This window comes from Ursus americanus, chromosome 7 (assembly GCF_024610735.1).
Source record: "Ursus americanus isolate L20-20 chromosome 7, mUrsAme1.1.p, whole genome shotgun sequence".
Classification (NCBI taxonomy): domain Eukaryota; kingdom Metazoa; phylum Chordata; class Mammalia; order Carnivora; family Ursidae; genus Ursus; species Ursus americanus.
Genome location: NC_142133.1, coordinates 16007196 through 16021298, shown reverse-complemented (window position 1 = coordinate 16021298; position 14103 = coordinate 16007196). Strand labels below are relative to the sequence as shown.

General features: G+C 42.0%; 1 protein-coding gene and 1 long non-coding RNA gene across 15 annotated transcripts in view; one reads left to right on the top strand and one right to left on the bottom strand.

Annotated features, from left to right (window-relative positions):
- The window catches only part of SOCS5 (suppressor of cytokine signaling 5), a 106941-nt gene extending 98983 nt beyond the window's left edge, over positions 1–7958 (bottom strand). For 3 of the 11 annotated variants that reach the window (XM_045787925.2, XM_087863368.1, XM_087863369.1), the window contains exons 1-2: positions 7485–7752; positions 1343–1430 (exon numbers count right to left, since the gene is read on the bottom strand). The gene's annotated coding sequence lies outside the window, so the exon portion shown is untranslated. Of the gene's footprint in view, positions 1–1342; positions 1431–6610; positions 7132–7484; positions 7765–7819 lie in introns of those variants that run through there. The other 8 variants (XR_015725166.1, XR_015725167.1, XM_087863367.1 and 5 more) reach the window with 7 other exon arrangements.
- Positions 7903–14103, top strand: part of LOC123785903 (uncharacterized) — a 63522-nt gene continuing 57321 nt past the window's right edge. For 3 of the 4 annotated variants that reach the window (XR_006777814.2, XR_006777813.2, XR_006777812.2), the window contains exon 1: positions 7903–8045. This is a non-coding gene — a long non-coding RNA (uncharacterized LOC123785903). The remainder of the gene's footprint in view (positions 8046–14103) is intronic. The other variant, XR_006777815.2, reaches the window with a different exon arrangement.

Sequence of the window (14103 nt, the reverse complement as noted above, 5' to 3'; positions counted from 1 at the left end):
CACCTCCCTTTCCCATTTCTGTTGTTTCTCCTCTTGTACTTTCCTCCCCCTGCTACTTAAGTCTTCCTAGTACCCTCTTTGTCCATCCTTTACAAGAACATCAGTATTCCTCTATAATTCTTGGGAGAGCACCTAAAATCTTATGAAGTACTTTCACATATACTTACTCACTTGATTCTTGCAACCTCATCAACAAATATCAAGGGTGTGTGTGTGTGTGTGTGTGTGTGTGTGTGTGTGTGTGGTGTTAAAAGGAAACAAAGAAACCTCATTTAGAATGGAGCCAGGAGGCCAGCAGGGGGAGCTCTCACACTCTATCACTTTTGTCAATTGCAGACCCAACACGAAGAAAAGTACCTTGCAAGTCACTACTCCTTTAGCTACTACTTTACTATCCCAGCAGGAAGGGCAACAGCCCAGCCAATGCGACTGTCACAACTCAGCCAATGAAAGCCACTATACTTCCAACTGCTAGTTTAACCCAATGAACTTTTTGTTTATAACAGCCCTCCCATTTTCCCCCTTTCCTCTGTGAGAGAGAGGTCCTCTCCTTTGTTCTCTAGACTTGCTTGTGGTTTTGCCACAGCTTGCTTGTTTGGAATTGCAATTCTCTATTTCCAGGTAAACCCATTTTTTGCTGGTAAAATAGCTAGCAGTTTCATTTCTAAGGTTAACAATATACAGCAGATGCTGCTCATCTAAGTAAAATTTAAGATACTTTCTTATATTTTAACTTGTTTGAGGAAACTGCAGTTCAAAAAAGTTATTATTCATCTAACATACTGCTATTACCTCTGCCTAGAACTCCACAATCCCTCTTCACCTGCTCATCTCTCAAGAGACATCTCAAGCCTTCCGCTACTCCCAGAGCAAGTGTATTACACCTATTTCAATGCTATCCTAATGTTTTTCACACCACTTATTTCATACCACTGGAAGAATCCAGTATCTGGACTCTTTTTTTTTTTTTTAAAGATTATATTTATTTATTTGACAGAGATAGAGACAGCCAGCGAGAGAGGGAACACAAGTAGGGGGAGTGGGAGAGGGAGAAGGAGGCTCATGGCGGAGGAGCCTGATGTGGGGCTCGATCCCATAACGCAGGGATCATGCCCTGAGCCGAAGGCAGACGCTTAACCGCTGTGCCATCCACACGCCCCCAGTATCTGGACTCTTAACTCTAGTGTTGTTTTTACCAAACAAGATTTTTCTTATTGACTGTTACCTTATTAATGCCCATTAATGATCCAACATTTTATAGTGAAGAGGAGAAACATTATATGGATGGCCTGTGCTATTTTCCAATCTCTAGGGTAAAACTGTACACCAAAAGATCCCTTACCTTTCCTTAAAAATCAGGAATTTAAGGAATAGCTCCAAATCCTCTCAAAATATATAGATATGATCTCTCCTGGTAATGGCATCCAAAGCTGCCACAACAAAGAAGAAAAACGGCATTTCATAAACCCTAAATTAAATCATTATAAGTTTTAAAAGATGCCTGTTAATGTCTTGGGAAACATTTAGGATTAACAATCAAAAGATGGGGGCCTTAGTCCCTACTCCATCACATATTGGGTAACTTGGGAAAGTCGCTTAACCTCCCTGAGTCAAATTTCCATTTTTGAGAAAGTTGGACAATGCCACTTACCTTTCAGAATTGTTCAGAGAATTCAATGAAAAAAAAAATGACTGCAAATCACTTAGCCTAGAACACAATAAAGTAAAAAAAAAAAAAAAAAAGAAAGAAAAAGGTAATCTCTTTTATAATTATTTCCATGTACATCATTTTTGTCTTCAGAACTATGCCCAAGAACCCTCAACACATTCCAGGACTCTGTGGCCCAGGAACGACTACAATAAATGCCCTCGAAGAAGCTATCTCCATGACTTCTGGATCCCCTTCCTGGGTCACAACTCAGGTCCTGTAAATATAATTTGGAGTGTCTTCTCCTAAATGCATTATCTTGTTCTCTGCCACACGGAAACTCATCAAAAGATGCTCCTGTAGCTTCTCCTTGTTGGCCTGGCTGTCAACTACCTGGAACAGCACACAGAGTCAGCTGCAAATCTGGCAACTTTCACTGCCAGTCTGTCTTTTAAATCATTTATAAAAAAAGAAAAAAAAAAAGGTTAAGTAAAATTGGTCCCAGCACTGATCACCTGAAGGGTAATTAGGCTGGACTATTTTCTCATGTTAATAACCAAAGTCAAAGACTAAGTAATTAGATAAATAAGCTCCCCTTTGGCTATCTGAATATTTTAACCCCTTCCCCCCAATAGATTTTATTTAATGTTTTAGTAAGTTTATTCTTCAGCTTTGGAATATTTCACCTGTTTTCCTTATACAAAGACACACTAATCTGCAGAACCCAGGGTCTACATTAGGGCTAAACTCCTACAAAATCCTGGTTTTCCTCCAAATTTCTCTCTTTCCGACCTCAAATTCTTAACTCCCCTTCCTCTGACTACCCACTATATATGAAGGCTTGAAGTTCAGTTCCCAAATCATTCCTGTGCCATCATTCTACCTTTCATGTTCCATTTTAAGTACATATACATTATTTAAGTAAGCTTCTATCCTTTTTAATTGCTTGAAATACAGTATATCAATACTTGATTACCACCTCGAACTGTAGAATCTTGCCCGGAAGAGAAAGACTGGATATTATTCCTGGTATAGGAGTCGTCAAATAAAATAAAGAAGTCGTATTTGCAGACAATCCCAGAACAATAAGCCTATTTCAAAAATATTTTTTTTCAAAATTATCTCCCTCACTGTTTATTATTAGCTTCGATAGATTATTGTATGACATCTCATCAAAGCAAAGGTAAATCTAATTTTGGTGTTAAACATCACATAAGCAAAAGGCTTAGAGAAACTGTGGAAATATATTCTTACTCTACTGTACTTGGCAATAAGTGTCATTACGATTATGGTCTCTCTCAAGTTATTCCTTAGGATTTTTCACCTAAAGGCAGGTAACTAATTCTCAATTAAACTACTCAGATGTAAATTTACCCAACATTAACATGAATCAACATTCCAACCCGTTACCCTTCAAGATTACTTCTGCTCTAACCAGATTCAAAAGCCCTCTCTCTATTACCCCCTAAAAAGTAAGACAGTTGGCTAACTCAGAAAAAGAATTTATTGAGTAAGGAAAATGATTCGTATTTTCCTTTGGGCATTCTCTAACATCTACATTGAAGCTAAGAAAGTAGTTTTCATGGTCCATACCTACTCAGTCCTTGTAACCATTAATTTTCAATATGAATAACTGGCAATTCACAATGTCATAATTATTTTTAAACCTATTAAAAAACTGCAACTTAATGAAAAATTGAGCAATAATTGGTTATATTTTATTATAACATGGTATTTCTAAAGACTCTTGAAACCATACTTAAATATTTTATTCGCATAATTAGATTATGTAATGATTGAAAGAAAAGATCTGCATGTCTAAGTTCTACAAAATTCTTATAAGCATTTCATGATTCCAAAAATGACCAATTTTAAATTGTAATAGTTTCGTAATCTTTGTTATAATAGTTAATCAAAAGAAGAATAAGAGTTGGTCACTCTCAAACATTAAAATTCTGTATCAGTGAAAGAAAAATATGATCCTGAAAGCTTCTGATAGCTCCGTGTAATGCTTACTTCAGATTAAAGGGATGATCCATGTATTTATCACCTGAAGTACCTACAAAGAGAATGCCTGCCTGAGATCTAAAACAAAATAGCACGAATCTATAACTAACATAAAAATGCTTTTGAGCTACACTTGTTTCTGATTTTACTTTCTAACCTGTAAAACAGACTCAATTCAATGAAACTCTAAAAATAAGGGTAATTAAAAATATGTGATACACATTTTTTAAATCATTGAAATTAATGTTTAAAAAGAGCATAAAAAATTACAGTTGTATGACAGTAAGAAGTTACATGTTGTGACAGTAGGTAAAGGTGCATGAGAACCAAAGTTAAGGCAGAAGAGCTATTATAAAAGCAACAGAAGAAACTGATAAGGCAGAACCAAAGAACACGTAGGAAAAGTCCACCACTGTTATTTAAAAAACATCTGCTAAACCACATGTTCATACACTAATTAGACCTGGGTTACAGCAAAGTAAAAAGAACAAAATGTTACAAAATTGGAATTACACAAATTTTATCAATAAACCCTAACAGTATAATGAATGCAGTCATCAAAACAATCACTTAATAAAAAACAAGGTTCAAGGATTTTCTCATGGCTTCACCAACAGAAAGGGATTGTAATGAATAACATCTTACAAATTCCTGATTTCCTCACCTAAGCTTACCCAGTAAGCCTTTGGAACTCACTGCATTTTCACTCGAATACCTGCAAATCAATTACTGACATTTTGATTCTAGAATAATGTCATTGCAACAAGGGTCTCCAGATGACATTCATAAAAACAGATGCACTCACTCTAACTTGATATGCACACCTAATTGAAGGCCCAAGATGAACAGAGAAAGCAGAAAACAAACATGAGGGCATCATCTGCACTAAGAGCCTTGTAATAAGACAGGCTATTATGTGATCATGTATTTATGTAGGAATTTGTTGTAGCCTCAAAGTGACTTCATTAATAGCAAAGAAACAAATGGACACACAAGTGTCTGTACACAACTAATGAGCCATAGAGAATAGGGTCCAATATCTGTTGCACATTTACTGTGTGCTAAGGAAAGAAACACTTTGAATCCTCACCACTCTCCTATGAGATAGGTACTTTTATCACCCTCACTCTACAGATGAGGAAACCTAAGTACACAGTAGTTAAATCACTTGCCAGACATCATAATGTTATTAAGTGGCTGAGATATGAAGTCAGTCGTTCTGTTACAACTATGATAGAAATTATGTTTTCATAATTATCATGTAATTCTACTACTGCTTATTTTTAAAGGTTCCAAACCCATTTTAACATAACAAAACTCACACACTTACTGAGAATAATAATTTTCATATAATTTACTTTGAAAATACAGAAGCCTTTGGATTCTGAAGGTCTTGTAAGCAATTAATTTTTAGCATAAAAATGACAGAACACTAGCCTGCTTTAAGCTCATCTAATATTTTAATCTAGATGGCATGACAGTTTGTCTCTTTCCAATGACAGAGAAATATCAGCACTTTCACTAACAATGAAGTATATTGTTTAAAACTTTTCAATAAAAGCTCATCCAGTTTTGCATCATTTCATGTATAAACGTAGTCAACTCAAACTTCCCAATCCTTAGAAGAGAACATCACCACAAATACTCCAAAAACCATTTATAATTGGCACTGCAACCCTTTAGAAATAAACAACGTGAACGTGATAATGTAGAAAAACCCTGGACTAGAGTCCAGAGACCTGCCCACCGATCCTGGCTCTGTCACTAACTAGCAATTTAGTCCCTTCCACTGCTCTGGTGCTCGGTTTCCTGATGCAAAATAATCATCTCCATGGCCTACTCTCCCAGCTCTAACACAAATGTGACTCTTGGACATACATCTTTTTTCCAAGCTTTCCATTCTCATTCTATTTAGTTATTATCATTACTTTGCAGGCATTAAACATTATTTTTCCTCGGTTCTACAAAAGGAGAAAACAGCCCATTCTTAACTAAGGTGATAAGGGAAAGCCTTCAGGACCACTAGTTTACCATAGATGAGTCTCAAGGCGAATAATGTAGAAGCTATTATAATGCTAAAAGGTGTTAGGTTTCAATATTTTAGGCTACTGTTTTGTGTGCCAGTACATTCTCCCTAAGGACAAATAGTAAAATTCAAGGACAATAGGGAGGAAAAAAATGTAATTATCCATCAGTTACTGAAAAACTAGAAAGGTGCCAAATGAAAATATTAGTACTTTTTTGCAGAACATTTTTCTCTGATGAATTACATTACAGGGCAACATATCCTCTACAAATTTTCTCAAATATGGTTAAGTACGCCCTTAAAAAAAAAAAAAGGCTTCCCTTTTTTAAATTGTGAGGAATTAGTAAGGTAACAGATATATGATTAAGAAAATATTTAAAAGATGAAAAGATCTTGCTGTGCAATTCTTAGCTTCCTCTTCTCAGTGACATGAAGAACCTTAAAGGGGTGCCAGAGGTAGAATTTGTGGACTGCAACAGCCTGACCCCGGTATGCATTTCTGAGTTCCTAACCCATTCTCAAAAGTTATGCAAATACAAGATTATTAAAATTAAACTAAGCATCTGACATTAACATTCAACTGTTAGAAAGCTCAACTACTTTCTAGAGCTGCTACCTTACCAGCATCTTCCCAATACGAGACTTAAAGTTGATCTTGTAAAGAAACAATTAAAAGCAAGGGAAAGAAAGCATGCGAATTACCTAATAATCTTGTAAAACAAAAGTAAGTAGCAAATTCTAATACCAGTCAGTCCACTCTAAATGTTAAATCAGGAAGAAGTAAGACAGCCGCAGCTATAGATTGAGAGAACTGAAGAAAGGCTGGCTATTTAGCAGATGTAGAGGCGGCTACAAGAATTTCAAGGTACAGTTAGGAGCATTTCCAGCAAAACTAGTAACTGGTAAAACACCATCAAACATGTACATACATTTTAAAATAAAGGATAACTGACAAGTTCCAGCAGCAAGCCTCGTCTTGGTTGGAATGCCAAAATAAAATGTCAAAAATCACATCGAGAATCCAATCCCCCAGTCTTTCAAAGTTCGGAACCAAACCGACATGAGTACTTAAACTGCTTCTTAGCATCCTTCTTTGAATGCAACTCCCTCTCCAGAAAGTCAGTTCGTTTGGCTACTTGAATGCCCAAATCCCAGCACCAAAGAATTCTAGGAGTCCAAGTAGTTACAGAAGGGTCTTCCAGCGGACGCCTGCGCATCCCTTTCCACCTCGGGTTAAACCTCCGGAGGTGCCCCGGTCACTTCCCCATCCAAGCTCCCCGGTTCTCACATCTCCCTGTAGACCGCTTCTTGTCGACCTTGAAGACCCCCGGATCAAGCTTCAGAGCCCAAGTGACTTAGCCGGTTGGCCCCTTCCCCGCAGCGCGCGTTAACTGTCCCCACGGTCTCCGGTGGCCTCCCTCCGACCCCTATCACGAACGCCCTCCTACTGGCTCTGAACGACCCCCTTCCCTTTAGGAGACCCCCTTCCCTTTAGGAGCCCCACGTCCCTCCAACCAGAAAAATAATTCCTCAGAAATGCACTGACAGCCTACTAAGCGCAAGCCCCCACTACGCGCAGAGCAGTCTGCACAGGGCTCGCGGCCCGGACTCGCCGACCCCCGCCCGCCGTCTCCTCCCGGCCGGAGGGCCGGCGCTGCCTCTGCCCGGGGTGTGGAGGCGACGGCCGGAGGCGGAGTGCGCCGGGCGCGGGCACCGGAGGACCGGCAGGCGGCCGCTAACGGCTGTGCGGGGGCCCGGGAACGGGCGCTGGCTGGGCCGGGCGCGGGCCGCGGGGACACTCACCGGTCGGGGCGCGCGGGGCGGCCTCATCCAGGGGCACCTGCGGCCAGGCGGACGGGCCCGGACGGCGCAGTCACCGAGAGGGCGAGTCCGCCCGCTCGCCCGCCGGTCCCGTCCCGTCCCCTCCGACTGCCCGATCGAGCGCAGTCTCGTTTCCTCTGGACGGAGCCCGGGGACCCCAGCTCTGCCGGATGCCCCCGCCAGGCCCCCACCCCCTTCCCCGGCCGCCTCCCCCCTTCACCCTTTCCCCTCCCCCCTCCCCCCAACCCCCACCGGAATGGAAAATACCTCCCGGGGCGGGGGGCGGCGGGGGCACGCCTCTCTGAAGGGCAGCCTACCGTGACCAATAGCAGGCGGGGCTCTGGAGGGGCGGGATTCTTAGCGGCCAATCCGGAGGCGTGTAGGTGAAGGCCGAAGTAGGGAGGCAGGGAGTGAGAGGGGGGCGGCCGGGGAGTCAGGGAGGTCCGGCCGCTCGGGTGCGCGCTGTGCGCGGCTGCCATTTTGGAGTCGGGCAGCTGAGACGGCGGCCGGGTCCGGCCCGGGGGAAAGGGAGGAGCCAGTCAGGTAGGAAAGAGGCTGTCACGTGGGATGGAGGGGCGGGGTAAAACGGGCTGTAGCCGGAGGGGAGGGGTCGGAGGCGGCTAGTCACGGGGGCTGCGGGGCGTCACGTGGTGGGAGAAGGGCCAGCAGTGGGCTTGGGGGCGGAAGGTCAACTTGAGGTGGGAGAAGGAAGATAGCTTTGTCCCTGGTTTCAACTCTTCCAGGGAAAAGGAAAGGAAAAATGATGAATGGAGGGTGTGAGTGCCGGGTCGGAAAATGTGAATGAGTCTCCCTAGCTCCTTCCAGCATGGAGCCACCCAGTCACTAAATTCCAAGATGCACGGGAAACTGGGCACTGCTGTCACAAACATGACTCACAGATCTGTTGGAGGGGTGATTGTCCTCCACTTTCTGCCTGCACTTTATGTGGAAGGGCCCCCGCCCTAGAAATGGCTGAGAGGGTAGAAGCATAGTTGAGGCATTGTGACGCCAGCAGGACTCTTTACATCTCGCGTTTTAGAAACTGTGTCGTCATTCACAAATTTCCTGGCCACTTCTGTGTTGGACATACCATTCTCGTGTTCCAACGCCTCCAAACTAAACAAAAACAAAACAAAACAAAAACAACTTGCCCGTAAGCCCCTGCCTAGTGCTCATCTTTATTTCAATTCAGGCTAAATTATATTCCCTTTTAACTGAAAGTGCTCCTCTTAAGGCTACCGGTGACATCCATGTGACCAAGTTCAAGGGTCACTTTTTAGTTCTTATTTGATCTCTAGTGCAGTAAACTCTATGGACTACATCCCTCTTTAAGCTTTTTCTCCTCCCCAGGGCACTCCTCACCCCAGTTTCCCTGAGACTAGAAACAATGAGATTGTTAATCTTAATAAATCTGTTATCTATTGGCTCATAAAGAGAGTTCCAAGGACTGATACCCAGTCTTCTCCTCAGTAGGTACATAGTCATTCTGCACACTAGGTGATCTAACCACTTTGGTGGCTTAGGGTACCTTTAATGAGGTTCAGATCTGCATATGTAAGTGGTTTTGGACATCTCCATTTGAACCTCATTATAACCTATCCAAATCAGAACTCAAATAGCTCAAAAGGCTGCAAAACTTGCTCTTTCTCCTCTGCTCCTTATCTTCTTTGATAATATCACCATCCACTCACCCAAATCCAGAACCAGGAACCTGGGTCTAATCCTCCATGCTTCTCCTTCACTGCTGTAAATACCACCCTTACCCTTTCTAACTTTGTCATGTTGTTTATATTTACTAGGTGCCCTTTCCTCTCCATTTCTACATCCACTGCCTCACCTGGGTCACTTATTCATTAAGTCATTGAACACTTTATTATGTTCCAGGCATTGTTTGAGAGCTCAGAATATACTGGTGAACCAAAGTGACAAGGTTCCTGAATGCAGTGAGATAAACAGTGTATGGGCAAACTAATAAATGAACAAGATAATTTAGGAGGTAATAAGTGCTCTGAAGCCAAAACAAAAAACAAAAACAAAAACAAAACAGGGAAACCTGTAAAAACCTTCTAAATTGTTGCCTATCTCTTCACCTCAAGTCCTCCCCACTCTCACCCCATATCTTCTCATTCTTCTTTTTATTCTTGAAGAGGGAATGCCCTGAGCCTTTCACCTGGACTCTTAATTTCATTCCCTTTCATCTGCCATGACTTCCCTCTATATTACGGCTGCCTGAATATGCATCCCTCAACTAGAAGATAAGCTACTTTGAGGGCAGGGATCGTGCCTTACACGTCTTTGTGCCTCCACAGTGCCTTGGCTCAGAATAGGTACTCACAAAATGAGTGTTAAATGGTGAATTCCCTGACACCTGAATCGGGCTGCCACAAAAGCATCTCCAGCGCAATCAGAATGGGAAGGTCAGTGAACTTAGCTACTAGAGTGTAGTGATAGTAGTACCTCACAGCAGGGCTGGGGTTATGAATGAGGTCACTCCCTTAGGTCCCTTTCAGGCCTGGGCTTCCACGATGCTGTGCCCGGTGAGTGGCAGTATTTGCTTCATAAACACTATTTTATTTGACAGTGCCAAGTGCATGTAGGCAGTTTAAAAGTACTCTTTGTTTCTGATGACGAGCTTTAAACCCAGAGCATTCTGGGTAAATTGCCAGGATAGGCCCTGCAGGAGAAGGTTGCAGTTGCCACTTCACTTTGTATTTCCAGGCCCTTGGGTATTGCACCCCAACAGGGAGCGAGATATTGCCAGTTCTGTCATAGTCATTGTAATTAAATCCAAGTTCTGGCAAAGGGCAGTGCGTAATTATGAAGTATTATTATGGTTTTTATCATTATTAGGCACCCAGCTGCCCAGCCCAGGAAACCACAGTAGTAAAACACTGAGAAGCCAAGCTCCTCTCCCAGCTGGCAAGAATCAAGACCAGGTGTATTGGCACATAGTCTTGCAGCTCCACTCATCAAGATGAGACCTTCTGTCCCCTCTTTTTGGCAAGATAAAAATTTAAATGAATGGAAAGAGGAAATGTGAAGAAGGACCTTTGCCACCACCTCTGAATCAAATTCCTTTCTTCCCATCTCACCAGAATGGTCTCATCTATGATTTATTGTGTAAATCTTTTTCAACTTTATCTTTGACCTGTCAGCTTCCTAAACATCATTCCCCAAGGTCTACTGAGGATGTATTAGTTAGGGTGGGATATAGAGAGCAGAAAACTTTTACTGTCAAGAAATTTATGATATGGACTAACTAATTCAGAAAGTATAGTCAGACCTGACAAGACATCTGCCTTTTATTGAGCACCTATTCAACACCATACTCAGTACTTTCACATATGCTATCTGACTTAATTCCTACCACCTCACAAAGTGGATTTTATTATCCTCATTTTCTTCAAGGTCTCAAGACTTGGTAGATAACAGAACTGAGATTCCAACATAAATATACAGATTTGGTGGTTGTATGCTCATGATGGATGTGTCCACACTGGCAGATGAATGTAGGTGTCAGACTTCACCTCTTTCTACTGAATTAAAAATGGGTATTTTGTACAAAGTAGATTTTAAGCTGAGCACTGAAAGGACAATTCAGAAGTGATGCTGAGAGAATGGTGCCAAATGAGGAAGCCAAATTGGCTATAAGCCTAAAACCAATCAATAAGGACAGATTTCTTGTTCAGCAATGTCATATTATATTCTTCAAGTACCTTTATTGTCTCAGCTACTCCAATGCAGAAGTCACCCCAGGTGGTACAGGGTGGGCTGATGATGGAGGAGGGTGATTTAGGGAGGGAATATGGTTTTGAATGGAGAACTCCCAAATGGCCCGTAAACTGGCACATCTAGCACTGGCTTCTGAAACAGCCAAAACCATGGCAGCTTTCCCTGCTGCCAGTCACTTGTTTTTAACTGATATGTGTAGAACAATTTTCCATTCTCTTCTTTTTTTCTAAAACAATTGATTAACAATTTTTTAAAAATATTTATTTATTTGAGAGAGAGAGAGCACGAGGTGGGGACAGAGGCAGAAGGAGAGGGAGAAGCAGACAAAGCAGACTCCCCACTTAGTAGGGAGCCCAATGCTGGGCTCAGTCACAGGACCCTAAGATCATGACCTGAGCCGAAGGCAGATGCTTAACTGGCTGAGCCACCCAGGCGCCTCTGATGAACAATTTTAAAGACAATTTGTTTAGAACTTACTACGTTGTACAAGGCAGTTCGCTTTTATTTTTAGTGGTTTTTTTAAGGGATTTAAGATTCAACAAAATGCACTCATTTTAAGTGTACAGTCTGATCTGTTTTGAGACATGTATGCCCTCGTAACCACTAACATAATTGTGAAATAGAAATTTCCGTCACCCCGAAAAAAGTTCCTTTGTGCCCCTTTTGCATAGGAATTTTAATACAAATTTATTTTAATGACTCCAAAATTTAGATCTCCAGTCAACCTTGCTTTCAAAGTCTGGGCCCATATTTTCAGCTACCTGCTTGACATACCCACCTGGGTGCTGCAAACAGACACCTCAAACCAAGCATGACTGAAAGGTGAAGCAGACGGTGCTTTATCTTTGCTACAAGAAAACCCCTGCCTCCAATTCCCTTCTGAAATCACGTTTCTGTATTCTTCAATTTGGTTGAGATAATCATCATCTACCAAGTCATATAAGCTAGAAATTTTTAAAAATAATCTTTGCTTCTCCCTCTCTTACACCTCCCCAGAAGTGAGTCTTCCTCACACAAACATTTTTAAATGAGCCCTTTGCATTTCCAGTATCCTCATTCAGACACTTACCTTGCTTGCACGATCACCAAAAAAACAAAACCAAAAAAAAGCTCCTAACTTGTTTCTTCATGCTCCAATTCATCCACCAATCTGCCACTTTAATTTTCTTTTGAAAACCCAGATCTGACTCTTTCAATCCTTTGCTTTCAGAGACTGCCCAACTGCTTAAAAATGGCACTGAAAATCTTTCATGGTATGGCCCAACCTCCCCATCTGGACTCCTCTGCTCCCTGCCATGTAGAGCAGACTATCCATTTTCATCCCTCTGTGCTTTTCATCAGATATCGATCTGAAATGTGCCTCCTACTTCACCTGAAAACTCTTCCTGCCGTTTCACAGCCCCATTTGTAAGACTTTTCTTCATGAAGCCTTCCCAGCCCTCTCCAGATACACAGTCTCTCTCCGCTACGCTCTGCTCTCTCTGCCCATACCATGTTGCACATACAGTTATCACACTGAATAGACATAGTGGTGAAATGGAACAGGAGAGCTGAGTCAGAAGATCTGAGTCTAACTTAAAAATCTCATTCATCGCTTGCTGTGTTAGCCAAAGCAAATGACATAACTTCTCTGAGCCTCAGTTCTTTAATCTATGAGATGGTACTAACAATAGCTATAATACTACCCTACCTCATAGGACTCTTGTGGTGATCGAACAAGTAATTATAAATGTGAACACAGTCCGCAGTATACAGATATTAGATGTTATAATTACAAAGCTGTATCTTCTGATAGATTTTGAGCTTCTTGAGTGCAAAACCAACATCTGGCCATCCACCGGACACAGTGCCTGGGCCTACTCCTTGCCTAGATTGGTTTATGACAGAAGTTATCATTTTTGGTAGGATCATCTTCTCTCAATTAACTCTCTTAATACTATTTTCTATTATGTTTCTTCAAAAGCCAATCATGACATCCTCACTTCTTTTTATAATTGCTTATTGCCTTTTCAATTAAATAGCTACATTAAAATGTCTCTAAGGAAATACTATATATAAGGAAATAAATACTCTATCCATGATTAATTTTAAGCACCTTCATTTATTTGACAAAACCTTTTTAGAGCCATTATGTGCCCAGCCCTGTTCTAAGCCCTGGCCATACAGTGGCAAACAAGAAACTTCACAGAACTTACGTTATTGTGGGGGCAGTAAGCACAAAGCAGCAAGTAAAAATGTTCATCTATACAGTTAAAGGTGCTACAAATAGAGCAACATGGAGGGCGGGGCGGATGTAACTGGAGTGGTCAGGGGCAGCCTCTCAGAAAGCGCTGTAGAGCGTCAGTGATGACGCGAGGCAAGCACACAAGAAGGCGGGGTAGCCTTGTGGGCAGAAGGAAGATCACAGACGGAGACCCCGAGACAGGAGCAGACCGAGTGGATACAAAGAACTGAAAGGTGGTCTGTGTGGAGTGGAGGAAGTGAAGGGCAGTGGTATGAGGCTAAGTCAAAGAAGCAGACAGGGGCAGATCTTGTAGGGCTTGGAAGGTCAGGTAAAAAGTTCGATGTTTATTCTAATTGTAATAGGAAACCACTGAAGGGTTTTAAGCAGGAGTGTGATATAATTTGATTTGGGTTCTTTTTTTTTTTTTTAAGATTTTATTTATCTGTGAGAGAGAGAGAGAGAGAGGGAGAAAGCACCCAAGCAGAGGGAGTAGCGGGCAGAGGGAGAAGCAGGCACCCTGCCTAGCAAGGAGCCCCATGTGGGACTCAGTCCCAGGACCCTGGGATCATGACCTGAGCTGAAAGCAGACACTTAACCGACTGAGCCACCCAGGTGTCCCTGATTTGGTTTTTAAAAGATCATTCT